At 48.5% G+C, this 26,315-nt stretch overlaps 1 long non-coding RNA gene across 1 annotated transcript in view; it reads right to left on the bottom strand.

The window, feature by feature from the left end:
• Window positions 1-26,315, bottom strand: part of LOC137622807 (uncharacterized) — an 86,374-nt gene that overhangs the window by 55,826 nt on the left and 4,233 nt on the right. The window contains exon 2 of the long non-coding RNA XR_011040480.1: window positions 18,334-18,747. This is a non-coding gene — a long non-coding RNA (uncharacterized lncRNA). The remainder of the gene's footprint in view (window positions 1-18,333; window positions 18,748-26,315) is intronic.

Below are 26,315 nucleotides of genomic sequence, written 5' to 3'. Positions count from 1 at the left end.
ATGCTTCTGTAACCCTTGATCGTGGGAGCTGAAAGGGATCTTTCCTTCCCTAGGTATAAAAGGAAGTCAGCTATCTGAGTTACAGAGGTACTGGTTGAGGATACTGATTTGGACTTGCACCAACTTCGGAAGACTTCCCACTTCGACTGGTAGACTTTGAGAGTGGATGTCCTCCTAGCTCTAGCAATCGCTCTGGCTGCCTCCTTCGAAAAGCCTCTAGCTCTCGAGAGTCTTTCGATAGTCTGAAGGCAGTCAGACGAAGAGTGTGGAGGCTTGGGTGTACCTTCTTTACATGCGGCTGACGCAGAAGGTCCACTCTTAGAGGAAGTGTTCTGGGAACGTCTACTAGCCATTGCAGTACCTCGGTGAACCATTCTCTCGCGGGCCAGAGGGGAGCAACCAACGTCAACCTTGTCCCTTCGTGAGAGGCAAACTTCTGCAGTACTCTGTTGACAATCTTGAACGGGGGGGGGAACGCATAAAGGTCTAGATGGGACCAATCCAGAAGAAAGGCATCTATGTGAACTGCTGCTGGGTCCGGAATCGGTGAACAATAATTTGGGAGCCTCTTGGTCATCGAGGTTGCGAACAGATCTATGGTGGGTTGGCCCCACAATGCCCATAGTTTGTTGCATACATTCTTGTGAAGGGTCCACTCTGTTGGGATGATTTGACCCTTCCGGCTGAGGCGGTCTGCCATGACATTCATGTCGCCTTGAATGAACCTCGTTACTAGGGATATGTTTCGATCTCTTGACCAGGTGAAGAGGTCCCTTGCGATCTTGTACAACTTCATCGAATGAGTCCCTCCTTGCTTGGAGATGTACGCCAGGGCTGTGGTGTTGTCGGAGTTCACCTCCACCACCTTGCCTAGAAGGAGGGACTTGAAGCTTCTCAAGGCCAGATGAACTGCCAGTAGCTCCTTGCAGTTGATGTGCAACTCGCTTTGAACTGCATTCCACGTGCCCGAGCATTCCCGACCGTCCAACGTCGCACCCCAGCCCGTGTCCGATGCGTCCGAGAAGAGAAGGTGGTCGGGGGTCTGAACAGCCAGTGGCAGACCCTCCCTGAGGAGAATGTTGTTCTTCCACCAAGTCAGTGACGACTTCATCTTCTCGGAAATAGGAACCGAGACCGCTTCTAGCGTCTTGTCCTTTCTCCAGTGAGCAGTTAAGTGAAATTGAAGGGGGCGAAGGTGGAGTCTCCCTAACGCGATGAACTGGTCCAGTGATGAAAGCGTCCCTATTAGACTCATCCACTGTCTGACTGAACATCGGTCCTTCTTCAGCATGGACTGGATGCATTCTTGGGCTTGACTGATTCTGGGGGCCGACGGAAAAGCCCGAAAGGCTTGACTCTGAATTTCCATTCCTAGGTATACTATAGATTGGGATGGGACGAGTTGGGACTTTTCTATATTGACCAGGAGACCCAATTCCTTGGTCAGATCTAGAGTCCATTGTAGATTCTCCAGACAGCGACGACTTGACGCAGCTCTTAAAAGCCAGTCGTCCAAATAGAGGGAGGCTCTGATGTTTGCTAAATGCAGGAATTTGGCAATATTCCTCATCAGTTTGGTAAAAACTAGAGGTGCCGTGCTTAGGCCAAAGCACAGGGCTTGGAACTGGTATACAACCTTCCCGAAAACGAACCTTAGAAAAGGTTGGGAATCTGGGTGGATGGGGACGTGAAAGTAAGCGTCCTTTAGGTCTAACGAGACCATCCAGTCTTCCTTCCTGACCGATGCTAGAACCGACTTTGTCGTCTCCATGGTGAACGTCTGCTTTGTGACAAAGACATTCAGAGAACTGACGTCTAGCACCGGTCTCCACCCTCCTGTCTTCTTCGGCACTAAGAAGAGGCGGTTGTAGAAGCCCGGGGATTGATGGTCCCGGACTATGACTACCGCTCCCTTTTGAAGTAAGAGAGACACCTCTTGCTGTAAAGCTAGCCTCTTGTCCTCCTCTCTGTACCTGGGAGAGAGGTTGATGGGAGTCGTTGCTAGAGGGGGCTTGCGCAAGAATGGAATCTTGTACCCCTCCCTGAGTAACTTCACAGACTGTACGTCTGCGCCCCTGTTCTCCCAGGCCTCCCAGTAGTTCTTGAGCCTGGCTCCCACTGCTGTCTGAAGAAGGTGGCAGTCAGACTCTGCCTCTAGAGGACTTGGAACCCTTCTTCTTGCTCCCACGTTGACTTCCGGCACGAGCACCTCCTCTGCTGGAGGCTCTGCCACGAAAGGGCGGAATGAACCTTGACGCTGGAGTGTCCATCCTGGGTCTAGGTACAGAGGGCAAAGGGGTGACTTTGCGTGCGGATGACGCCACCAGGTCATGGGTATCTTTCTGGATCAAGGAGGCAGCAATCTCCTTGATCAACTCTTCAGGGAAGAGACACTTCGAGAGTGGAGCAAACATAAGCTCCGACTTTTGACATGGGGTGACTCCAGCTGACAAGAAGGAGCAAAGGTGATCTCGCTTCTTGAGGACCCCAGACACGAAAGAAGCCGCAAGCTCACTAGACCCATCCCGAATGGCTTTGTCCATGCAGGACATGATGAGCATGGAAGTTTCCTTATCAGAAGGGGAGGTCTTCCTGCTCAACGCTCCCAAACACCAGTCGAGGAAGTTGAAGACTTCAAATGCGCGGAAAACTCCCTTCATAAGATGGTCCATATCCGAAGGAGTCCAGCAAATCTTGGAGCGTCTCATAGCCAGCCTGCGGGGAGAGTCTACCAGACTTGAGAAGTCGCCCTGGGCAGAGGCAGGAACTCCCAAGCCGAGAACTTCTCCCGTGGCATACCAGACGCTAGATCTGGAAGCAAGCTTGACCGGGGGAAACATGAAGGATGTCTTCCCAAGTTGCTTCTTGGACTGCAACCACTCTCCCAGTACCCTTAAAGCTCTCTTGGACGAGCGAGCGAGTACGAGCTTCGTAAAGGCAGGAGCTGCTGACTGCATGCCTAAAGCGAACTCAGAGGGAGGCGAGCGTGGTGCTGCAGACACAAACTGATCCGGATATAAATCCTTAAACAGCGCAAGCACTTTCCTAAAGTCTAAGGAGGGAGGCGTGGTCTTGGGTTCTTCGATGTCAGAGTGTTGGTCGTCAAGATGTGCAGCTTCGTCATCATCAGAGATACCATCATCTGAATGTTGAGGAGGAAGAGGCAACGGAGTGGGCTGGACGGCTGAGTCCGGCAGCACGGGTGCATGCGTGGCTGCACTGGACCCAACATCATGCCACTGTTGGTCAGTCTGAGAACTGGCAACAACCAAAGCTGAGTGGGTGCGCAAAGAGTCTACTCCCGACTGTGGAAGGATAGCGGAGACCACCGTGGGTTGCGGAGGCTGACGCACCGCGTCAAAACACGGCAGCCTAACTCCACCCTCCTGTTGTGGTAGCTCACGCACAGCAACGGAGGGTTCCGTGCGTCTGTGAGCGTCAGCATGCATCTGGCAGGGTCGACTGCGCATGGGTGAAGGATCTCTCACAGCTGGAGTGTGGGAGTAGGCAGCCTCAGCGTCTGCTGGGCGCACAACCGTGGCAGGTTGTAGGCTAACGGGTGCAGCGTCAACCTTCTCCGCACGAAACTCCTGCATAACCGCAGCTAACTGAGTCTGCATAGACTGCAGTAAAGACCACTTAGGGTCTACAAAAGCGGCAACAGACGGAGTTACTGTCCGTTGTGACTGAGGGTCTAAAACAGCGGGTGCGGCAACAGACGGAGTTACTGCCTGTTGCGGTACCACTTTGCCTCTCTTAGGAGGTGTGCAGTCATCGGAGGACTGCAGCGAGTCCGAACTGACCCAGTGGCTACACCTGGGCCGTTGGACTAGCTCGGAAGGGACCTTACGTTTAAGAGGCCGTGAGACCTTGGTCCATCGTTTCTGTCGAGAAACCTCTTCCGCAGACGAGGAATGAATGGGCTCACTCGTCTTCTTGTGGGTGGGACGATCTAGGTAAGATACGTCCGAAACCACGGAGGGTACGTCTGTACGCTGATTAAAGCCTGTCGAACCCTTTGGTCGTACGACATTGCTTCTCCCCTGGGCTTGGGAGCTTGCAAGAGGTCCCGGACTGGGAGGACGACAGGCACGAACAGACGCACCCTCATGCGTAACACTGACACTTTTCACTGCACTGACACTCACTTCACTTCCCACTGCACTTTTACCTTTCAACTCTCTGACGTCAGCCATGAGTTGATTGCGGTCATTCGCCAATGACTCGACTCTCTCACCTAGAGTCTGAATGGCACGCATCATATCTGCCATTGAAGGTTGATGAGAGCTAGCAGGGGGGTCGGGTGCAACCACTACAGGGGAAGGAATAGGTTGAGGGGCATGGGGAGGGGAAAAATCAATTGAGCGAGACGAACTCCTCCTGATCCTATCCTTCTCTAGCCAACGTGCATATTTCAGGAATTCTTGAAACCCGAATTCCGAAAGCCCAGCGCATTCCTCACATCGATATTCCAATTGACAGGCTTTACCCCTACAATTGGAACAAACGGTGTGCGGATCGATAGAGGCCTTCGGAAGACGCCTTGAACAGTCCCTAGCGCTACATTTCCTGTACTTGGGGACTTGAGAAGGGTCAGACATCTTGAATTAGTCAAAGGGGGAATTCAAAATCTATCCAAGTCGTCAACAAATAATCCAAATCCAAAAAAGAATGCAAGGAAGTATTGAAGATAACTTCTGCACAGCGATAGCTAATAACCAGAAATGAATACTTCACCAAATAACGTGAAAATCAATCCAGAAAACAAGAGCGTATTCAGTAGGTCTTGCCGGTGACACGACAGAGAGAAAATTGGTTCTGTGTTGACATAGAGTACTTGAGTACCTACTCGACAGATGGCGCTGTTGATGTACACCCCCACCTGTATAGCGATCGCTGGTGTATTCCGCCCGTAGGTTTTTCTGTCGGGCAGCAGAGCTGACAGCTATATGATCATCGGGTAAGTTTAATATTGAAAATGGAGTTTTTATGATAAAACAAAGTTTTGTGAATACTTACCTGGCAGTTATATATACATAGCTAATTATCTCTATTTCGGCAGAATTTTTCTAAACTAGGCAACCGCCTTGTGGTGGTTGGGTGGTAACACCCGTTAAAGGGTAGTAGGAGGAATCATTCGCGTTTTCTGTTCTTCAGTTCATCTATACCCGACCTGTCTCCTGAGGGGAGGTGGGTGGGCCTTCGAATGTATATATAACTGCCAGGTAAGTATTCACAAAACTTTGTTTTATCATAAAAACTCCATTTTTATGAATAGAACTTACCTGGCAGTTATATATACATAGCTGATTAACACACTTGGAGGAGGGTGATAGACAGTAAACATCGTTGGGGAAACAACCAAAAAAGCTGTAGGATAAATAAACACCTTGATTCCTTACCTGCTAAGGTAGCTGACTTCAAAGGTTCCTGCCTCTTGAGTCGCTTTCCCTTAGGAGTGTCAGCCAGGATGTGACCTGCAGTGCTGAAAACACTCAATCGAGTCTGTCAACGGGGTGAGACCAACAATCTGACTAGACTTCAGGACTACAGTACCTATTGCCCAAAATAAAAAACCGCAACTTTACCAAACCAACCACCTAACATTTGCAAAGTAGATAAAAATTATCTAACTAGACTGAGGTGATTGTACACAAGTCGAAGTCCTCAGACAACCAATAAAAAATACACCAACCTATGCACAAGTAAACAAAACTAAGGTTGAGGGGAGGTAGTAACTCCTTTGCCTAATACAGAAGCCGTAGCTACGTATGGTCCCAAGGTATAACATTTCTCATAATCCACCCTCACCTCTCTGAGGTAATGAGAGGCGAACACAGAGTTGCTCCTCCAGAATGTCGCATCCATAATTTGACGGAGCGACATGTTCTTGCGGTAAGCAAGCAAGGTCGCAATGGCCCTCACTTCGTGAGCTTGCACTTTTAAACGTCCGAAGTGTTCCTCCTCACACAAGAGATGCGCTTCTCTTATCACTTCCCTCAGGAAAAAGGACAAAGCGTTCATGGAAAGGGGCTTTTGAGGATCTTTCACAGAACACCACAGGGAGCTAGAAGAGCCTCTCAAACTTTTCGTGCGAGACAAGTAGGTCTTGAGGGCTCGTACTGGACAGAGCAGCCTCTCTTGCTCTTGACCCACTAGGTTGGTCAAGTTAGGAACCTCAAAGGTCCTCGGCCAGGGCTTAGAAGGGTTCTCGTTCTTAGCGAGAAAGTCTAATCTCAAGGCGCAAACTGCCCCATTCAGATTGAAGCCTACCTGTTTTTCAATTGCATGGACTTCACTAACTCTTTTAGCTGTTGCTAAGGCCAAAAGAAAGAGGGTCTTCTTGGTAACCTCCCTAAGGGGAGCCTGTGAGATGGGCTCAAATCTCTTGGTGCACAGAAATTTAAGAACCACATCAAGGTTCCAAGAAGGGGGCTTTAACTGGGTCTGCTTGGTCATCTCAAAAGACTTCAAGAGGTCATGTAAGTCCTTATCGCGAGACAAGTCCAAGCCTCTATGCCGACAGACGGAAGAGAGCATACTTTTGTACCCCTTGATAGTGGACACAGCTAGCTTAGCGTCCTGCCTGAGGTACAACAAGAAATCCGCAATCTGGCTCACAGAGGTAGTGGATAAGGAAATCTTGTGCTTCCTACACCAAGCCCTAAAAGTCTCCCACTTGGACTGGTAGACCCTCTGCGAAGAGACCCTCCTCGCTCTGGCGATAGCTTTCGCAGCTTGCGCTGAAAAGCCTCTCGATCTGACGAGCTTCTCGATAGTCTGAAGGCAGTCAGATTGAGAGCGAGGGGGTTTTGATGATATCTCTCGAAGTGGGGTTGTCTGAGGAGATTTGGACTTGCAGGGAGGCTTCTTGGAAAGTCCATCAACAAGTCCACCACCTCCGTGAACCATTCCCTCATCGGCCAGAACGGAGCTATCAGGATCATCCGTCCCGAATCGAGGAGGGCGAATTTCCTGACTACCAGATTGATGATCTTGAACGAGGGAAAAGCATAAGTGTCCATCCCCGTCCAATCCATCAAAAAGGCGTCTACTGCTATTGCCTCCCTGTCCGGAACTAGGGAGCAATAGATGGGGATCCTCTTGGATAAGTTGGAGGCGAAAAGATCGATGAGGGGTCTCCCCCACAGCCTCCAGAGACTCTGACAGACTTGTTGGTTGAGGGTCCATTCTGTGGGAAGGACCTGCCCTTTCCTGCTGAGCATGTCCGCCCTCACATTCTTCTGTCCCTGAACAAACCTCGTCAGCAGGTTTATCCTGTTCTCCTTCGCCCAAAGAAGGAGCTCTCTTGCTGTCTCGAACAGAGACAGAGAGTGAGTCCCTCCTTGCTTCCTGATGTAAGCAAGAGCTGTGGTGTTGTCTGAGTTGACCTCCACAATCTTCCCAGACACCAAGTCCTTGAAGGCCTTTAGCCCCAGAAAAATGGCCATCAGCTCCTCGTTGTTGATGTGCCATCCCAGCTGAATTCCTTCCCAATAGCCTGAGACCTCCTTGCTTCCTAGTGTTGCCCCCCAGCCTGACTCTGATGCATCTGAAAACAACACTAGGTCTGGGTTCTTCTTGTGTAAGGAGATCCCTTCCCCTAACAAGGTTGGGTCCAGCCACCACTTCAGAAGAGTCTTGACTCCTATTGGAATGGGGAAGGAAAAGGAGTCTTCCTGCATCTTTCTGTTCCACGTCTTCGAAAGAAAGTGCTGAAGAGGCCTTAGGTGGAGTCTCCCCAGAGAGACAAACTGTTCGAGGGAGGATAGAGTCCCCAGCAAACTCATCCACTCCTTCGCTGTGCATCTCTTCTTGTCCAGGAAAGTTCTGACTTTTACGAGACACTTCTGAATTCAGAACTATCCCCAAATAGAGAATAGTCTGATCCGGTTTGATCTGAGACTTCTCCCTGTTGATGACCAGGCCTAGATCTTGAGCCATCATAAAAGTCTTCCGTAAATCCTCCAGATATTTCTCCCTCGATCGTGAACGAATCAGCCAATCGTCCAGATAGAAGGATATCCTTATCCCCTCCTGATGCAGCCAACCTGACACATTCGCCATTACCCTGGTGAAGACTTGAGGAGCCGTGCTGAGACCGAAGCAAAGAGCTCTGAATTGGAAGCACTTGCCCTGCATTACAAATCTCTGGTACTTCCTCGAAATCGGATGGATGGGGACATGGAAATATGCGTCCTGCAAGTCGAGGGACACCATCCAGTCCCCTGGACGTACTGACGCCAGCACCGACTGAGTCGTCTCCATGGAGAACTTTGTCTTCTCCACAAAAACGTTGAGAGCGCTGACATCTAGGACGGGTCTCCATCCGCCCGAGTTCTTGGGGACCAGAAACAGGCGATTGTAAAAGCCTGGGGAGGATAGATCCCGAACCGGTTCTATCGCCCCCTTGTCTAGCATTTGGTCGACAAGGTCTACTAGGGCCTTCTGTTTCCCCGAATCTGAGTACCGGGCTACTAAGGCCAGCGGAGCATCTGCGAGAGGAGGTTTTTTCAGAAAGGGGATCTTGTATCCTTCCTTGATGACTGAGAGGGACCAGGTGTCCGCCCCTCTCCTCTTCCAAGACTGCCAAAAACCTGACAGTCTTGCGCCTACTGTCTGGAGGAGACGAACTTCATTTTCTGGAGCGAGGTCTGAAAGAACCCCTGGTAGATCTTGGTCCTGACTCATGCCTTCTCCCTCTAAAATCTGGTCTTGAAGTAGTCCTGCCCCGAAAGGGCTGCTGGAATCTCCTTTCCTCCCGTTTCAAAGAAGAAGGAGGGGATGCCAAGGGCTTACGAGCAGAACGAGATAAAAGGTCTTGGGTGGCTTTTTGGGCCAGAGAAAGCGTAATGTCATTAACCAGGGACTCGGGAAAAAGATGTTGAGAGAGGGGGGCGTAAAGAAGCTCAGACTTTTGTGCAGTGGTAACAGACCTAGAAGCAAAAGAGCAAAGCAGAGCTCTCTTCTTTAGGACCCCAGCTGAGAACAGAGCCGCCAACTCATTCGCCCCATCTCTGAGGGCCTTATCCATACAGGACATAATACTGGTAAGGTCCCTAGATCCTTCCATCTGGTCAGTTTTCCTTGCGAGAGTCCCAAGCAACCAGTCTAGGAAACTAAAAACCTCAAAGGCTCTAAAAATACCTTTGACGAGATGATCCAGCTCCGACATCGACCACATGACCTTGGCTGAGTTGAGAGCATGCCTTCTAGCAGAGTCCACTAAACCAGAGAAGTCACCCTTGGAGGAGGAAGGCACTCCCAGACCCAAAGGTTCTCCAGTTGCATACCACATACCCGCTCTTGAAGCAAGACGAGCTGGTGGAAACGAGAAGGAAGTCTTAACTGTTTGTCTCCGCTCCATCATCCAGTCATCAATCTTCGTGAGAGCCTTCTTTGCGGAGATAGACAGCTTCATCTTGATGAAGGCCGACTGTTTCTTGGCCTTCTTTCTGTTAAATTGGGACTGAGGAGATTGAGGGGCAGCAGGTTGGAATTCCTCTCCAAAAAGTTCAAGAAGGGAGCGAGAGAGAACTTTGTAATCTCCCACAGCGTCGGCAGGATTATCATCGTCATCAGAAACATCCTCGAGGTCCTGATCCACATCTGCAATATCCTTCGAAAGAGAAGAAGGATCCTTAGAACCCGACAAGGGCAAATCAAAGGCATCATCCTGCAAAAGACGGGTTGCATCCTGGAGGCCCGCGCTAGAAGAATCCTTGGGACGAGAGGCAGTATCGTCCCGAAGAGGCAGGGTGGTATCGCCCTGGGACCGAGAACGAGAGGCAGAGTCGTTCTGATGTCGAGAGCGAGAGGCGGTATCGTCGTGGCGTCGTGAACGAGAGGCGGTATCGTCGTGGCGTCGAGAACTAGGGTCGGTATCGTCGTGGCGTCGTGAACGAGAGGAGGTATCGTCGTGGCGAAGCGAACGAGAGGAGGTATCGTCGTGGCGAAGCGAACGAGAGGAGGTATCGTGCTGGTAACGTGAACGGGAGGAGGTATCGTCTTGGCATCGAGAACGAGAAGCAGCATCGTTCGATAAGGTATCGTCCCGGTATCGAGAACGAGAAAACGTATCGCCCTGGTATCGCGAAGAAGTATCGCCTGGCGAAAGCACACATTCCTCATCCTGGCGTAGAGAGGGAGAAGTTTTCTTTAAAGAAGAACTCCGTTCTCTCTTATAATCGGTAACGAGTCGTCTTTACGTCTGTCAGACTGGGCGTGAGGGCGGCTAAAGGCTTGCACTAAAGTCAAAAGTTGTTCCTGCATGACAGACATAAAGGATTTAGCAACATCAGCTGGGTCTTGCGGCCCCGAAGGGGGGGGGGGGGGGGCTGACGAATAACACTCGTAGAAGGGGGAGGATCTTCGGCAGTAGGCTTCGCCCTTTTCACAGGCACGGAGTCAAAATCATCCTCCGACGGACAAGGTTCATAACTGCTAGAACCAGGAGAGAAAGAACGAGACCGTTCGTCGCGGTTCCATCTCCTCTTAGTAGGTCTTGAAGCTTCAAACTTCCATTTACGTCTGGACGAATTCGGAGAAGAAAACAACACATCCGACACGTCTTTCCCATGACGGTCAAGAGCAGCCTGGGAATCGACAACAGGACTGTCTGAGGCGACGGCTGACCGAGGGTACGTACCTCTCACCCCATTTCGGTCATTGACGTACCTTCTCCCTTGGTCCTGGGAGCTTGGTAGAGGTCTAGGCCTAGGGGTATGACAGATTCGGTCAGTCGCCACCTCCACTGCACTAACACAAGCACTTTCACTTTCCTTACCTTTAAAGGCCTCCAGTTGTTCTTTAATGGCCTTCAACTCGGCCGCCAGGCTAGCGTACCGAGGGGCATCCGTAGATACGGAACCTGTAGGAGGTGCAGGAGTTACTACCTCAAGGGAAGGATCAACTTCCAAAGAGGAATCAATAATAGGATCAATAGATAAATCTACGCTAAGTTCGTCTTCCTTACCACTAACAGACTTAGACTTAGACCTAGAAGCTCTCCTAACTCTATCGAGCTCTAGGTTACGCACATAGCGCTTCATAATCAACCAATCTTTCTCATCCAAAACCTTACATTCCCCGCACCTATTATCAAGGGCACAAACCAAACCCCTACAATTAGAACAAACGGTGTGAGGGTCTACCGCCATTTTCGGTAGTCTCACATTACATTCCTCATTGGCACAGATACGGTAATGACTCTTTTCACTCATAATGAAAAACAGCAAAAAAGCTAAGAGAAAACAAAATACAACGATCGCCAAAACCCCAAATCAGAGTACTTCACCAAAAAAGCAGACTGGTACACCGAGCAGGGAAAGCGAAGAAAAACTCTTAATGACGGACCAACGTGTTGTCGATCCGGCCGGCAGAGATGAACTGAAGAACAGAAAACGGGAATGATTCCTCCTACCACCCTTTAACGGGTGTTACCACCCAACCACCACAAGGCGGTTGCCTAGTTTAGAAAAATTCTGCCGAAATAGAGATAATTAGCTATGTATATATAACTGCCAGGTAAGTTCTATTCATAAAAAATGTTATTTTCATTAGTAAAATAAATTTTTGAATATACTTACCCGATGATCATGTAGCTGTCAACTCTGTTGCCCGACAGAAATCTACGGTCGGGATACGCCAGCGATCGCTATACAGGTGGGGGTGTACACAACAGCGCCATCTGTGAGCAGGTACTCAAGTACTTCTTGTCAACAAGAACTCAATTTTCTCCTCGGTCCACTGGTTCTCTATGGGGAGGAAGGGTGGGTCCTTAAATTAATGATCATCGGGTAAGTATATTCAAAAATTTATTTTACTAATGAAAATAACATTTTTCAATATTAATCTTACCCGATGATCATGTAGCTGATTCACACCCAGGGTGGTGGGTGGAGACCAGCATACATGTTAACAAAGAAGCTAAGTATCCCGTATTTCATTTTATTAGTTATTCAAAAATAACATAAAATAAATAAGTACCTGGTAAGGAAGACGACTTGAACCATTACTCTGCCTTTATTAAGTACGTCTTCCTTACTGAGCGTAGCGGTCCTCTTAGGATGCTGAACGACTCTTAGGTGCTGAAGTATAAAGGGCTGCAACCCATACTAAAGGACCTCATCACAACCTTTAACCTCGGCGCTTCTCAAGAAAGAATTGACCACCCGCCAAATCAACAAGGATGTGGAAGGCTTCTTAGCCGACCGTACAACCCATAAAAAGTATTCAAGAGAAAGGTTAAAAAGGTTATGGGATTATGGGAATGTAGGGGCTGAGCCCCCGCCTACTACTGCATTCGTTGCTACGAATGGTCCCAGGGTGTAGCAGTTCTCGTAAAGAGACTGGACATCTTTGAGATAGAATGATGCGAACACTGACTTGCTTCTCCAATAGGTTGCATCCATAACACTGCAGAGAACGGTTCTGTTAGAGGGCCACTGAAGTAGCCACAGCTCTCACTTCATGTGTCCTTACCTTCAGCAAAGCAAGGTCTTCTTCCTTCAGATGAGAATGTGCTTCCCTAATCAGAAGCCTGATTTAGTAAGAAACTGAGTTCTTAGACATTGGAAGAGAAGGCTTCTTGATAGCACACCATAAGGCTTCTGATTGTCCTCGTAAAGGTTATGACCTTTTTAGATAGTACCTAAGAGCTCTAACTGGGCAAAGTACTCTCTCCAGTTCGTTCCCCACCAAGTTGGACAGACTTGGGATCTCGAACGACTTAGGCCAAGGACGTGAAGGAAGCTCGTTTTAGCAAAAACCCGAGCTGCAAGGAACATGTAGCCGTTTCAGATGTGAAAACTATGTTCCTGCTGAAGGCGTGGATCTCACTTACTCTTTTAGCTGTTGCCAAGCACACGAGGAAAAGAGTTTTTAATGTGAGGTCCTTAAAAGAGGCTGATTGGAGAGGTTCAAATCTTGATGACATAAGGAACCTTAGGACCACGTCTAGATTCCAGCCTGGAGTGGACAACCGACGTTCCTTTGAGGTCTCAAAAGACCTAAGGAGGTCCTGTAGATCTTTGTTGGTGGAAAGATCCAAGCCTCTGTGGCGGAAAACCGCTGCCAACATACTTCTGTAACCCTTGATCGTAGGAGCTGAAAGGGATCTTACGTTCCTTAGATGTAACAGGAAGTCAGCAATCTGGGGTACAGTGGTACTGGTTGAGGAAACTGCATTGGCCTTGTACCAGCTTCGGAAGACTTCCCATTTAGACTGATAGACTCTGATAGTGGATGTCCTCCTTGCTCTGGCAATCGCTCTGGCTGCCTCCTTCGAAAAGCCTCTAGCTCTTGAGAGTCTTTCGATAGTCTGAAGGCAGTCAGACGAAGAGCGTGGAGGTTTGGGTGTACCTTCTTTACGTGAGGTTGACGTAGAAGGTCCACTCCTAGAGGAAGAGTCCTGGGAATGTCGACCAGCCATTGCAGTACCTCTATGAACCATTCTCTCGCGGGCCAGAGGGGAGCAACCAACGTCAGCCGTGTCCCTTTGCGAGAGGCGAACTTCTGAAGTACCCTGTTGACAATCTTGAACGGAGGGAATGCATACAGGTCGAGATGGGACCAATCCAGCAGAAAAGCATCCACGTGAACTGCTGCTGGGTCTGGAATCGGAGAACAATACAACGGGAGCCTCTAGGTTATCGAGGTAGCGAACAGATCTATGGTTGGCTGACCCCACAGGGCCCAAAGTCTGCTGCAAACATTCTTGTGAAGGGTCCACTCTGTGGGGATGACCTGACCCTTCCGGCTGAGGCGATCTGCCATGACATTCATGTCGCCCTGAATGAACCTCGTTACCAGCGTGAGCTTGCGATCTTTTGACCAGATGAGGAGATCCCTTGCGATCTAGAACAACTTCCTCGAATGAGTCCCTCCCTGCTTGGAGATGTAAGCCAAGGCTGTGGTGTTGTCGGAGTCCACCTCCACCACCTTGTTAAGCTGGAGGGACTTGAAGTTTATCAAGGCCAGATGAACCGCCAACAGCTCCTTGCAATTGATGTGAAGTGTCCTTTGCTCCTGATTCCATGTTCCCGAGCATTCCTGTCCGTCCAAAGTCGCACCCCAGCCCGTGTCTGATGCGTCCGAGAAGAGACGGCGGTCGGGTTTCTGAACAGCCAAAGGTAGACCTTCCTTGAGAAGAAAGCTGTTCTTTCACCACGTTAGAGTAGACCTCATCTCTTCGGAAACAGGAACTGAGACTGTCTCTAGCGTCATGTCCTTTATCCAGTGAGCAGCTAGATGATACTGAAGGGGGCGGAGGTGGAGTCTCCCTAACTCGATGAACAGGGCCAGCGATGAAAGTGTCCCTGTTAGACTCATCCACTACCTGACTGAGCATAGGTTCCTTCTCAGCATGCTCTGGATGCATTCTAGGGCTTGGTAGATCCTTGGGGCCGACGGAAAAGCCCGAAAAGCTCGACTCTGAAGCTCCATACCCAGGTAGACAATGGTCTGGGATGGGACGAGCTGGGACTCCTCTAAATTGACCAGGAGGCCCAGTTCCTTGGTCAGATCCATAGTCCATCTGAGATTCTCCAGACAGCGACGACTTATGGGAGCTCTTAAAAGCCAGTCGTCTGACGGAGCCGGACACAAGATCATGGTACTGCTGCACAGTCTGAGAACTGTCAACCATGGGGAAGCGAGGAAGTACAGCGACAACCCGAAACTGTCTAGACTGTCTGGGTAGTACAGACAACTCCTTATCGGGTTGCTGAGGTTGCCGCACTGCGTCGCAACAAGTCACCTCTGCTGGTTGTTGAACGTCTTCCCAGTGACACACTGACTCCGTAAACAAAAATCCTATAACAAGGACTAAGCTTGGACTGCATGTCTTGCAACAAAGCTCAAGGTCTATGGGAGCAGGTGTGGCAACAGATGGCGTTAGCGACTGAAGCGGAACCATTACCCTCCCTGGAAGCATGTTATGCTTAAATAAAAGTCCATAGGAGGCTAAGCAGCTTAAGGCTCCTCTCCAAATGACAGAGTCCTCAAGGGAATATCAGAAGGAGGGAGAATAGCACTTTCTCATCTACAGGAACCATATCCGAGAAAAGCTAAGTTCTCTCAGTGAGGGTTTCACTGGTGCAAAAGCAGCAGACCAGAAGGCAACGTTATGAAACTGCTTGACAGTCTTGTGAGTTGGCAACAACCAAAGATGTGTGATTGAGGAGCATGCGGTAAGGTATGCAGAGCATGCTGTAAGGTATGCAGAGCATGCTGTAAGGTATGCAGAGCATGCTGTAAGGAATGCAGAGCATGTTGTAAGGTATGCAGAGCATGCTGTAAGTAGAGCATGCTGTAAGGTATGCAGAGCATGTTGCATGGCATGCGGCTTATGCTGCATGGGATGAGGCTCATGCTGCATGGGATGAGGCTCATGCTGCATGGTATGAGGCTCATGCTGCATGGGATGAGGCTCATGCTGCATGGGATGAGGCTCATGCCGCATGGGTTGAGGAGGATGCCGCATAGCATGAGGCTCCTGCCTCATGGGTTGAGGAGGATGCCGCATAGCATGAGGCTCCTGCCTCATGGGTTGAGGAGGATGCCGCATAGCATGAGGCTCCTGCCTCATGGGTTGAGGAGGATGCCGCATAGCATGAGGCTCCTGCCTCATGGGTTGAGGAGGTTGCCGCATAGCATGAGGCTCCTGCCTCATGGGTTGAGGAGGATGCCGCATAGCATGAGGCTCCTGCCTCATGGGTTGAGGAGGATGCCGCATAGCATGAGGCTCCTGCCTCATGGGTTGAGGAGGTTGCCGCATAGCATGAGGCTCCTGCCTCATGGGTTGAGGAGGATGCCGCAAAGCATGAGGCTCCTGCCTCATGGGTTGAGGAGGTTGCCGCATAGTGCTGGAACCCGGCAACTCCCGATGCGGCAGCTCACGCATGAAAGCAGGAGGCGCAGCAAGAACATGCGTCTGGCAGGGTGGACTGCGCATCGGAGGTGGAGCTCTCACAGGTGGAGGGTGGGAGCAGGCAGCCGCAGTATCTGCTGAGCGCACAACCTCGGCGGGTTGTAGGTTAACAGGCTGCATTGTCAACCTTCCAGCATGATACTCCTGTATGAAGGAGCAAGCTGAGACTGTATAGTCTGCAGCATGGACCACTAGGGTCTATGAAAGACAACAACAAACGGAGTTACTGTCCGTTGTGACTGAGGGTCTAAAACAGCTGGTGCGGCAACAGACGGAGTTACTGCCTGTTGCGGTACCACCTTGCCTCTCTGGGAGGTGTGCAGTTGTCGTACTGCAGCAAGTCCGAACTGACCCAGTGGCTACACCTAGGCCGTTGGACTTGCGCGGAAGGGACCGACTTGCACTTAAAAGCTGCAAGATTTGGTCCATGGTTTCTGCGAGAAACCTCTTCCGCAGACGAGGAATAAATGGGCTCTCTCGTCTTTGTGTGGGTGGGGTGATCACGTCGGCAACGTGTGTAGATACACCCGAAACCACGGAGGGAAACGTCTGTTCGTCGATCAAGGCCTGATGAACCCATAAGTCCTTCGACATTACTTCGCCCCTGGGCTTGGGAGCTTGTAAGAGGTCCCAGACTAAGCGAACAACTGGCACGAACAGACGAACCCTCGAACGCAACACTGTAACACTTTGCGCTTATCACTTTATCACTTTTGATTTTCTGTTTGCACTTATTTCACTGAACTCGAAACTTTAAGTGGTTTGTACCTGAAACACGCAATCCTATCCTTCATTAAAAGTTAGTAATTGCGAAAACAGTATTACAATGTAACAGAAAAACATAATGAAAGATAAAGAATTCAGTGGCTGGAAAAGAGACTAAACACTAGATCAAATAAACTACGTTTAAAATCTCTCACCGCATAAAGCCTGGGAACAAGAATAAAACTCTAGAAACGTTTTACCTTCTTCCCCTAAAGAGACTAGGGAGAAGAGCAAAAACGATAACAACGTTACCCGCTTGAACGAAACGTTTATCCTCCTCTCTCTCCCTCCGTCTCTATCTCTCTCTCTCTCTCTCTCTTGACTTAGAACCTGAGAGATGAGCCCAATTATATATATCGTTAAAACATATTATTTGTTAAAGGAAAAAAACTGAAAGGTTTCCCAAATAAAAAGTTCCTTTATTAGAATTAAAACCATTTAAGCTAAGAAAGAATGAACAAAACGCTAGAATCGGTTTACTCTTACTGCAACGTGAAACCGTGAATACTCTCTCTCTATCGTAACGATAGAGCGCAAGTTGAACGTTCTGAACGTCAACAACTGCGGAGACAAAACAAAACGTTAGTTCAACTTTGAAAACAGTACGAGACTATCAAAGAAATTCTTTCAAAACATTAAAATTAAAATAGCATAAAATCTTAACAGGAAAAACGATATGACGGGCTCAATGTTAATTAACTTCGGTTCCAAGTAATGACCGCCTACTATTAGGAAAGGTCGCATATAAACAAACATAAAAATTAATTTTTATAAGTTTATAATAAAAGGAAGTTAATCGAAGAGGCCTATAAAAGGCGGAGAGATATAAAATAAATCTATAACTTTGTTAAGCAAAATAAAGAAAGAGAGTCTATACTCTCTTCGACACCAACACTTCCGTCTAAGGGAAGGGTCGGCCATTTAAAAGTGAAAGAGAGTTCATACTCTCTTCGTCACCATAATTAAATCAAATTAATTCCAAAAGCTTGCTAAGCTAATGATAAAGCTTCCTGAATAGCGAAGGCTAAACTCTAGAGCAAATACATCACCAAATCGTGAACAATAACTCCAGAATCAACAGCGTATCCAAGTAGGTCTAGCCGGTGGCACGACAGAGGAAAAATTGAGTTCTTGTTGACAAGAAGTACTTGAGTACCTGCTCACAGATGGCGCTGTTGTGTACACCCCCACCTGTATAGCGATCGCTGGCGTATCCCGACCGTAGATTTCTGTCGGGCAACAGAGTTGACAGCTACATGATCATCGGGTAAGATTAATATTGAAAAGAAAGAAGTAATAGCCATATATTTGAGAAGTAGCAACAGTACGTCCGTACTGCTTGCGGCCAAAGTCAAAAGTGCTATTCCTCGATGACTGACCGTAATTATGACTAACTCGTTAAATATCAAGGGTCGTTCCAACATTACCGAGGTCATGCTCCTACTAAGAGAATGATGGTTCGTATTATGTGCAGGAACAAACAGATTTCCTACACAGGCTAACTAACACGATACCATTCAAAGTATCAGACCTAATAGAAGTTACCAATTACATTTACTTTTTAAGAAACTTGACCAAGAAATTAATCCTTTACATAACGAGTCACAAGTATTCATAAGTATTCAAAGAATTTTTACCTTTGTTAATGTCTTAAAGACATTCAGTCAAGGATTTAATCCATAATGAAATCGGTGGTGGAAAATCAGGATTTAACGGCGATCTTGCATCCTTCCTTACACATCTCCCCGCCTGTGGAGTTAAGCGAGGAAATGAAGGAGCTTGGGAAGCAGGATTTAGTTATCGTTTGAAATCCACCCCATAACTGCTCTCGATGAATACATTAGCGTAGCCAGGATGGAAGATTCTTCTTCTATACATCTCTGATAAGATTACAGGCAATTCGTGTAGTTGATAAATCTTGGGGCATGAATGTCATCATCTTCCATCATATGTATGTGGTTTGTAACGGCTCTGTCTCTTGTGCATATTGATTTCAATGCCATGTCCTTTATCCCTAGCCATTCTCCACATACTTCAATGTTCATCGAGATCTGAAATATGAACAAAATTAGTCATATGCAATTCAATTATGACTAATAATATTGAGGACTTCAAATCAAAAGCAGCTTGCATCTATACTAAGTATTGCTCTAAGACAAATACCTGAATCTAATCAAAGATTAGTATACTGTAAGTAATTATTCATTATGACTAAAATTGACAAATTCGTAGATTAATTTGTATTTTTCCCAAATACAAACCTCGAGTTATTTATAAATGGATATTCTTTCGGCAAAGCTGGAAGGTAGCCAATTAGACTTTTTGGTGCGAGGTTTCAACCCTACCCAAAGAGTGGGTAGGGGATGGCTACGGGTACCAGCCACCTGTATATATACTCACGGAGTGTTGAACTAAAAATCTCAATTTTGAGTTACTATTAATTAATCAGTGTTTTACAATATCTTACTACTGTATATACTTAAGAAACAAATATGTAATCAATAAATCAAATTGAAATGTAACTACAGTATAAAGTCTTATCAATAAAATAAAAACTAGAGTAGTTCAAAAATACATGAAATGATACAATACAGTAATTGATTACCAAGCAATCTCTGTGAGATTTTGGTTTCATAGAGTCAAACATATAATTAGAGGAATGAAAATGTCCAATTAGAGGAGACAGAAATGACTATACTCCATTTCTTTTAGCGATGCATACAGTATTTGCACCGACTCGCGGCGGTGCCCTTTTAGCTCGGAAAAGTTTCCGGATCGCTGATTGGTTGGACAAGATAATTCTAACCAATCAGCGATCAGGAAACTTTTCCGAGCTAAAAGGGCACCGCTGTGAGTCGGTGCAAATATGCATCGCTAAAAGAAATGGTCTATAGTGATAGCTACTATTGACCACAAGCATTCGTACTTACTGCAAGTTTATCAAAACCGTAATTGATCTAGTAAAACTTGGCCCTATAGTCCATGTCTTACTTATTCACATCTATCACGAACACCCAAAGGCATTCACTTCCAGAAAAAAAAGAAAATGAAAACATTTGCTTTGGAAGCAAGCGGTACATACGTACATACTCGCGGCCGAAAAAAATGTGTGGCTTATCTGGATGGTGCGGTGAGTGGGCAGGGCATCTCATCCACTCCCTCCACTAGTCATTCAATCCCTTGTTAAATTATTTTTATGACAGTTATTCATATCATGCAGAAACATCTGCCTATTAAAGGACTTTGTATTTTGCAAAGGAACAAACCCAGAGTGTACTCTTCAGATTTGAATATTTTAAGAATTCAAGTTTTTATTCCATCTTTCTTGCATGACCCTTCTGACCATACACGTGCTCTAGGATTAAAGAGGTTGGAAGCAGGGCCCAATCAGCAATCTGGGCCCCCTTCAGAAACAGAGCTGCCTTTGGAACTCCCGCCGTCAAAAGTCTGATAAAATGTTATTTTCCTTAGTAAAATAAATTTTTGAATATACTTACCCGATGATCATGTAGCTGTCAACTCTGTTGCCCGACAGAAAAATCTAAGGTCGGGATACGCCAGCGATCGCTATACAGGTGGGGGTGTACATCAACAGCGCCATCTGTCGAGCAGGTACTCAGGTACTTCTTGTCAACAAGAACTCAATTTTCTCCTCGGTCCACTGGTTCTCTATGGGGAGGAAGGGAGGGTCCTTAAATTCATGATCATCGGGTAAGTATATTCAAAAATTTATTTTACTAAGGAAAATAACATTTTTCAATATTAATCTTACCCGATGATCATGTAGCTGATTCACACCCAGGGGGGTGGGTGGAGACCAGCATACATGTTAACATTAGAAGCTAAGTATCCCGTATTTCATTTTAGCAGTTATTCAAAATAACAAACATAAAATTAATAAGTACCTGGTAAGGAAGTCGACTTGAACCATTACTCTGCCTTTTTAAGTACGTCTTCCTTACTGAGCCTAGCGATCCTCTTAGGATGCTGAGCGACTCCTAGGTGCTGAAGTATGAAGGGCTGCAACCCATACTAAAGGACCTCATCACAACCTCTAATCTAGGCGCTTCTCAAGAAAGAATTTGACCACCCGCCAAATCAACCAGGATGCGGAAGGCTTCTTAGCCTTCCGTACAACCCAAAAAACAACAATAAAAAGCATTTCAAGAGAAAGATTAAAAAAAAAAGGTTATGGGATTATGGGAATGTAGTGGTTGAGCCCTCACCTACTACTGCACTCGCTGCTACGAATGGTCCCAGGGTGTAGCAGTTCTTGTAAAGAGACTGGACATCTTTAAGGTAAAATGATGCGAACACTGACTTGCTTCTCCAATAGGTTGCATCCATTACACTCTGCAGAGAACGGTTCTGTTTGAAGGCCACTGAAGTAGCGACAGCTCTAACTTCATGTGTCCTTACCTTCAGCAAAGCATGGTCTTCTTCCTTCAGATGAGAATGGGCCTCTCTAATCAAAAGCCTGATGTAATAAGAAACTGCGTTCTTAGACATCGGTAAAGCAGGTTTCTTGATAGAACACCATAAAGCTTCTGATTGTCCTCGTAATGGCTTTGTACGTCTTAAATAGTACTTAAGAGCTCTTACTGGGCAAAGTACTCTCTCTTGTTCGTTACCAACCAAGTTGGACAGGCTTGGGATCTCGAACGACATGGGCCACGGACGAGAAGGAAGCTCGTTTTTAGCTAAAAAACCAAGCTGCAAGGAACATGTAGCCGTTTCAGATGTAAAACCTATGTTCCTGCTGAAGGCGTGAATCTCACTGACTCTTTTAGCTGTTACTAAGCAAACGAGGAAAAGAGTCTTTAATGTGAGATCCTTAAAAGAGGCTGATTGAAGCGGTTCGAACCTTGCTGACATCAGGAACCTCAAAACCACGTCTAGGTTCCAGCCTGGTGTGGCTAACCGACGCTCCTTTGAGGTCTCAAAAGACTTAAGGAGGTCCTGTAGATCTTTGTTGGTGGAAAGATCTAAGCCTCTGTGGCGGAAGACTGCTGCCAACATGCTTCTGTAACCTTTGATCGTAGGAGCTGATAGGGATCTTACATTCCTTAGATGTAAAAGGAAGTCAGCTATCTGCGTTACAGAGGTACTGGTTGAGGAAACTGCATTCGCCTTGCACCAGCTTCGGAAGACTTCCCATTTTGACTGGTAGACCTTGAGAGTGGATGTCCTCCTTGCTCTGGCAATCGCTCTGGCTGCCTCCTTCGAAAAGCCTCTAGCTCTTGAGAGTCTTTCGATAGTCTGAAGGCAGTCAGACGAAGAGCATGGAGGCTTGGGTGTACCTTCTTTACGTGCGGCTGACGCAGAAGGTCCACTCTTAGAGGAAGAGTCCTGGGAACGTCCACTAGCCATTGCAGTACCTCGGTGAACCATTCTCTCGCGGGCCAGAGGGGAGCAACCAACGTCAACCGTGTCCCTTCGTGAGAGGCGAACTTCTGCAGTACCTTGTTGACAATCTTGAACGGAGGGAACGCATACAGGTCTAGATGGGACCAATCCAGAAGAAAGGCATCTACGTGAACTGCTGCTGGGTCCGGAATCGGAGAACAATAAATCGGGAGCCTCTTGGTCATCGAGGTAGCGAATAGATCTATGGTGGGCTGACCCCACAGGGCCCATAGTCTGCTGCAAACATTCTTGTGAAGGGTCCACTCTGTGGGGATGACCTGACCCTTCCGGCTGAGGCGATCTGCCATGACATTCATGTCGCCTTGAATGAACCTCGTTACCAGCGAAATCTTTCGATCTCTTGACCAGGTGAGGAGGTCCCTTGCGATCTCGAACAACTTCCTCGAATGAGTCCCTCCTTGCTTGGAGATGTACGCCAAGGCTGTAGTGTTGTCGGAGTTCACCTCCACCACCTTGCCTAGAAGGAGGGACTTGAAGTTTCTCAAGGCCAGATGAACTGCCAATAGCTCCTTGCAGTTGATGTGAAGTGTTCTTTGCTCCTGATTCCACGTGCCCGAGCATTCCCGTCCGTCCAGTGTCGCACCCCAGCCCGTGTCCGATGCGTCCGAGAAGAGAAGGTGGTCGGGGGTCTGAACAGCCAACGGTAGACCTTCCTTGAGAAGAATGCTGTTCTTCCACCACGTCAGTGCAGACCTCATCTCTTCGGATATAGGAACTGAGACCGCTTCTAGCGTCATGTCCTTTCTCCAGTGAGCAGCTAGATGATACTGAAGGGGGCGGAGGTGGAGTCTCCCTAACTCGATGAACTGGGCCAGCGATGACAGTGTCCCTGTTAGACTCATCCACTGCCTGACTGAACATCGGTTCCTACTCAGCATGCTCTGGATGCATTCTTGGGCTTGACTGATTCTGGGGGCCGACGGAAAAGCCCGAAAAGCTCGACTCTGAATCTCCATACCTAGATAGACAATGGTTTGGGATGGGACGAGTTGGGACTTCTCTATATTGACCAGGAGACCCAATTCCTTGGTCAGATCCATAGTCCATCTGAGATTCTCCAGACAGCGACGACTTGACGGAGCTCTTAAAAGCCAGTCGTCCAAATAGTGGGAGGCTCTGATGTCTGCCAAGTGAAGGAATTTGGCAATATTCCTCATCAGTTTGGTAAACACAAGAGGTGCCGTGCTTAGGCCAAAGCACAGGGCTTGGAACTGGTACACGACCTTTCCAAAGACGAACCTTAGGAAAGGTTGGGAGTCTGGATGGACGGGGACATGAAAGTACGCGTCTTTTAGGTCCAACGAGACCATCCAGTCTTCCTTCCTGACCGATGCTAGCACCGACTTCGTCGTCTCCATTGTGAACGTCTGCTTGGTGACAAAAGCATTGAGAGCACTGACGTCCAGCACCGGTCTCCACCCTCCTGTCTTCTTCGCTACCAGGAAGAGACGGTTGTAGAAGCCCGGGGATTGATGGTCCCGGACTATGACTACCGCTCCCTTTTGTAGCAAGAGAGACACCTCTTGTTGCAAAGCTAGCCTCTTGTCCTCCTCCTTGTAGTTGGGGGAGAGGTTGATGGGAGTAGTTGCTAGAGGGGGACTGCGCCAGAACGGAATCCTGTACCCCTCCTTTAACAACTTCACAGACTGAGCGTCTGCACCTCTGCTCTCCCAAGCCTGCCAGTAGTTCTTGAGCCTGGCTCCCACTGCTGTCTGGAGAGGTAGGCAGTCAGATTCTGCCTTTTGAGGACTTTGAACCCTTCTTCGTTTTGCCACGATGACTGTCGGCACGGGTACCTCCTCTGCTGGAGGTTCTGCCACGAAAGGGCGGGATGAACCTAGACGCTGGTGTGTCCATCCTAGGTCTAGGCACGGAAGGTAAAGCTTTGACCTTACGTGCGGAAGACGCCACCAGGTCATGGGTATCCTTCTGGATCAACGAGGCAGCAATCCCCTTGATCAGCTCTTCCGGAAAGAGACACTTGGAAAGCGGAGCAAACATCAACTCCGACTTCTGGCATGGAGTGATCCCCGCAGACAAGAAGGAGCAAAGATGATCTCTCTTCTTAAGCACTCCAGACACGTACGAAGCCGCAAGTTCACCAGACCCATCCCGAATGGCTTTGTCCATGCTAGACATGATAAGCATGGCAGAGTCCTTATCCGAAGGGGAAGTCTTTCTGCTTAACGCTCCCAAACACCAGTCGAGGAAGTTGAAGATCTCAAAAGCACGAAAAACTCCCTTCAACAGATGATCCATGTCAGAAAAGGACCAGCAAATCTTAGATCGTCTCATAGCCAGCCTGCGGGGAGAGTCAACCAGACTTGAGAAGTCGCCCTGGGCAGAGGCAGGAACTCCCAAGCCGGGTTCCTCTCCCGTGGCATACCAGACGCTAGATTTGGAAGCAAGCTTGGAAGGCGGAAAGATGAAAGCAGTCTTTCCCAGTTGCTTCTTGGACTGCAACCACTCTCCCATTACCCTCAAAGCTCTCTTGGATGAGCGTGCGAGAACGAGTTTCGTGAAGGCAGGAGCTGCTGACTGCATGCCTAAAGCGAACTCGGAGGGAGGAGAGCGCGGGGTTGCAGACACAAACTGTTCCGGATACAAGTCCCTGAACAGGGCAAGGACTTTCCTAAAGTCTAAGGAGGGAGGCATAGACTTGGGTTCTTCTAAGTCGGAGTGCGGATCGTCCAAATGCGCAGCTTCGTCGTCATCAGATACTCCATCATCCGAATGCTGAGGAGGAAGTGGCAAAGGTGGAGCAGAGAGCTGAACGGCTGAATCCGGCAGCACGGGTGCATGCGTAGCTGCACCGGATCCAACATCATGCCGCTGCTGGTCAGTCTGCGAGCTGGCAACAACAAAAGCGGAGTGCTGGTGCGTGGGAGGGACTGCCGTGGGTTGCGGAGCATGCCGCATTGCGTCAAAACACGGCAGCTTGACAGCACCTTCCCACTGCTGATGCGGTAGCTCACGCATGTCAACGGAGGGTGCAGCATGAACATGCGTCTGGGAGGGTCGACTGCGCATCCGTGGTGGAGCTCTCACAGGTGGAGTGTGGGAGCAGGCAGCCGCAGTATCTGCTGAGCGCACAACCGTGGCAGGTTGTAGCTTAACAGGTGCAGTGTTAACCTTCTCAGCACGATACTCCTGCATGAAGGAAGCAAGCTGAGACTGCATAGTCTGCAGCATGGACCACTTAGGGTCTACCGTGGTTGGTGCGGCAACAGACGGAGTGGTTGCCTGCTGCGGAACCACTCTACCTCTCTTGGGAGGTGTGCAGTCTTCGGAAGACTGCGGCGAGTCCGAACTGACCCAGTGGCTACACCTGGGCCGTTGGACTCGCTCGGAAGGGACCTTACGCTTGAGAGGTCGTGAGACCTTGGTCCAACGTTTCTTCCTAGAAACTTCTTCCACAGACGAGGAATGAGTGGGCTCACTCGTCTGTTTGTGGATGGGACGATCTCTGACAGATACGTCCGCAACCACTGAGGGTACATCCGTACGCTGATCAAGGCCTGTCGAACCCTTTGGTCCTTCGACATTGCTTCTCCCCTGGGCTTGGGAGCTTGCAAGAGGTCCCGGACTGGGAGGACGACTGGCACGAACAGATGTACCCTCATGCGCAACACTGACACTGACACTTTGCACTTCACTTGCACTCACTACACTTCCCACTGCACTTTTCGCTTTCAACTCTTTGACATCGGCCAAAAGTTGATTCCGGTCATTAGCTAATGACTCCACTCTGTCACCAAGAGCCTGAATGGCACGCATCATGTCCGCCATGGAGGGTTGAGCACTAGTAGCAGGGTCGGGAGTCACCACTACAGGGGAATGAGTAGGTTGAGGGGCATGGGGAGAGGAAAAATCAAACGAGCGAGAAGAACTCCTCCTGATCCTATCCTTCTCTAGCCTACGTGCATTCTTTAGGAATTCGTTAAAATCGAATTCCGAAAGCCCAGCGCATTCCTCACATCGATCTTCCAATTGACAGGATTTACCCCTACAATTGGAACAAACGGTGTGAGGATCTATGGAGGCCTTCGGAAGACGCCTAGAACAAGCCCTAACGCTACACTGCCTGTACTTAGGGACTTGAGAATGGTCAGACATCTTGAATTCTTGAATTAGCCAAGGGGGAAATCCAAAATCTAGCAAAGTTCATTAACAATTAATCCAAATCTAATCA

The sequence above is a fragment of the Palaemon carinicauda genome, chromosome 29 (genome assembly GCF_036898095.1).
Source record: "Palaemon carinicauda isolate YSFRI2023 chromosome 29, ASM3689809v2, whole genome shotgun sequence".
In the NCBI taxonomy this organism is placed as follows: Eukaryota; Metazoa; Arthropoda; class Malacostraca; order Decapoda; family Palaemonidae; genus Palaemon; species Palaemon carinicauda.
The sequence above is the reverse complement of the archived record's forward strand: the minus strand, read 5'-3'. Positions and strand labels throughout refer to the sequence as shown.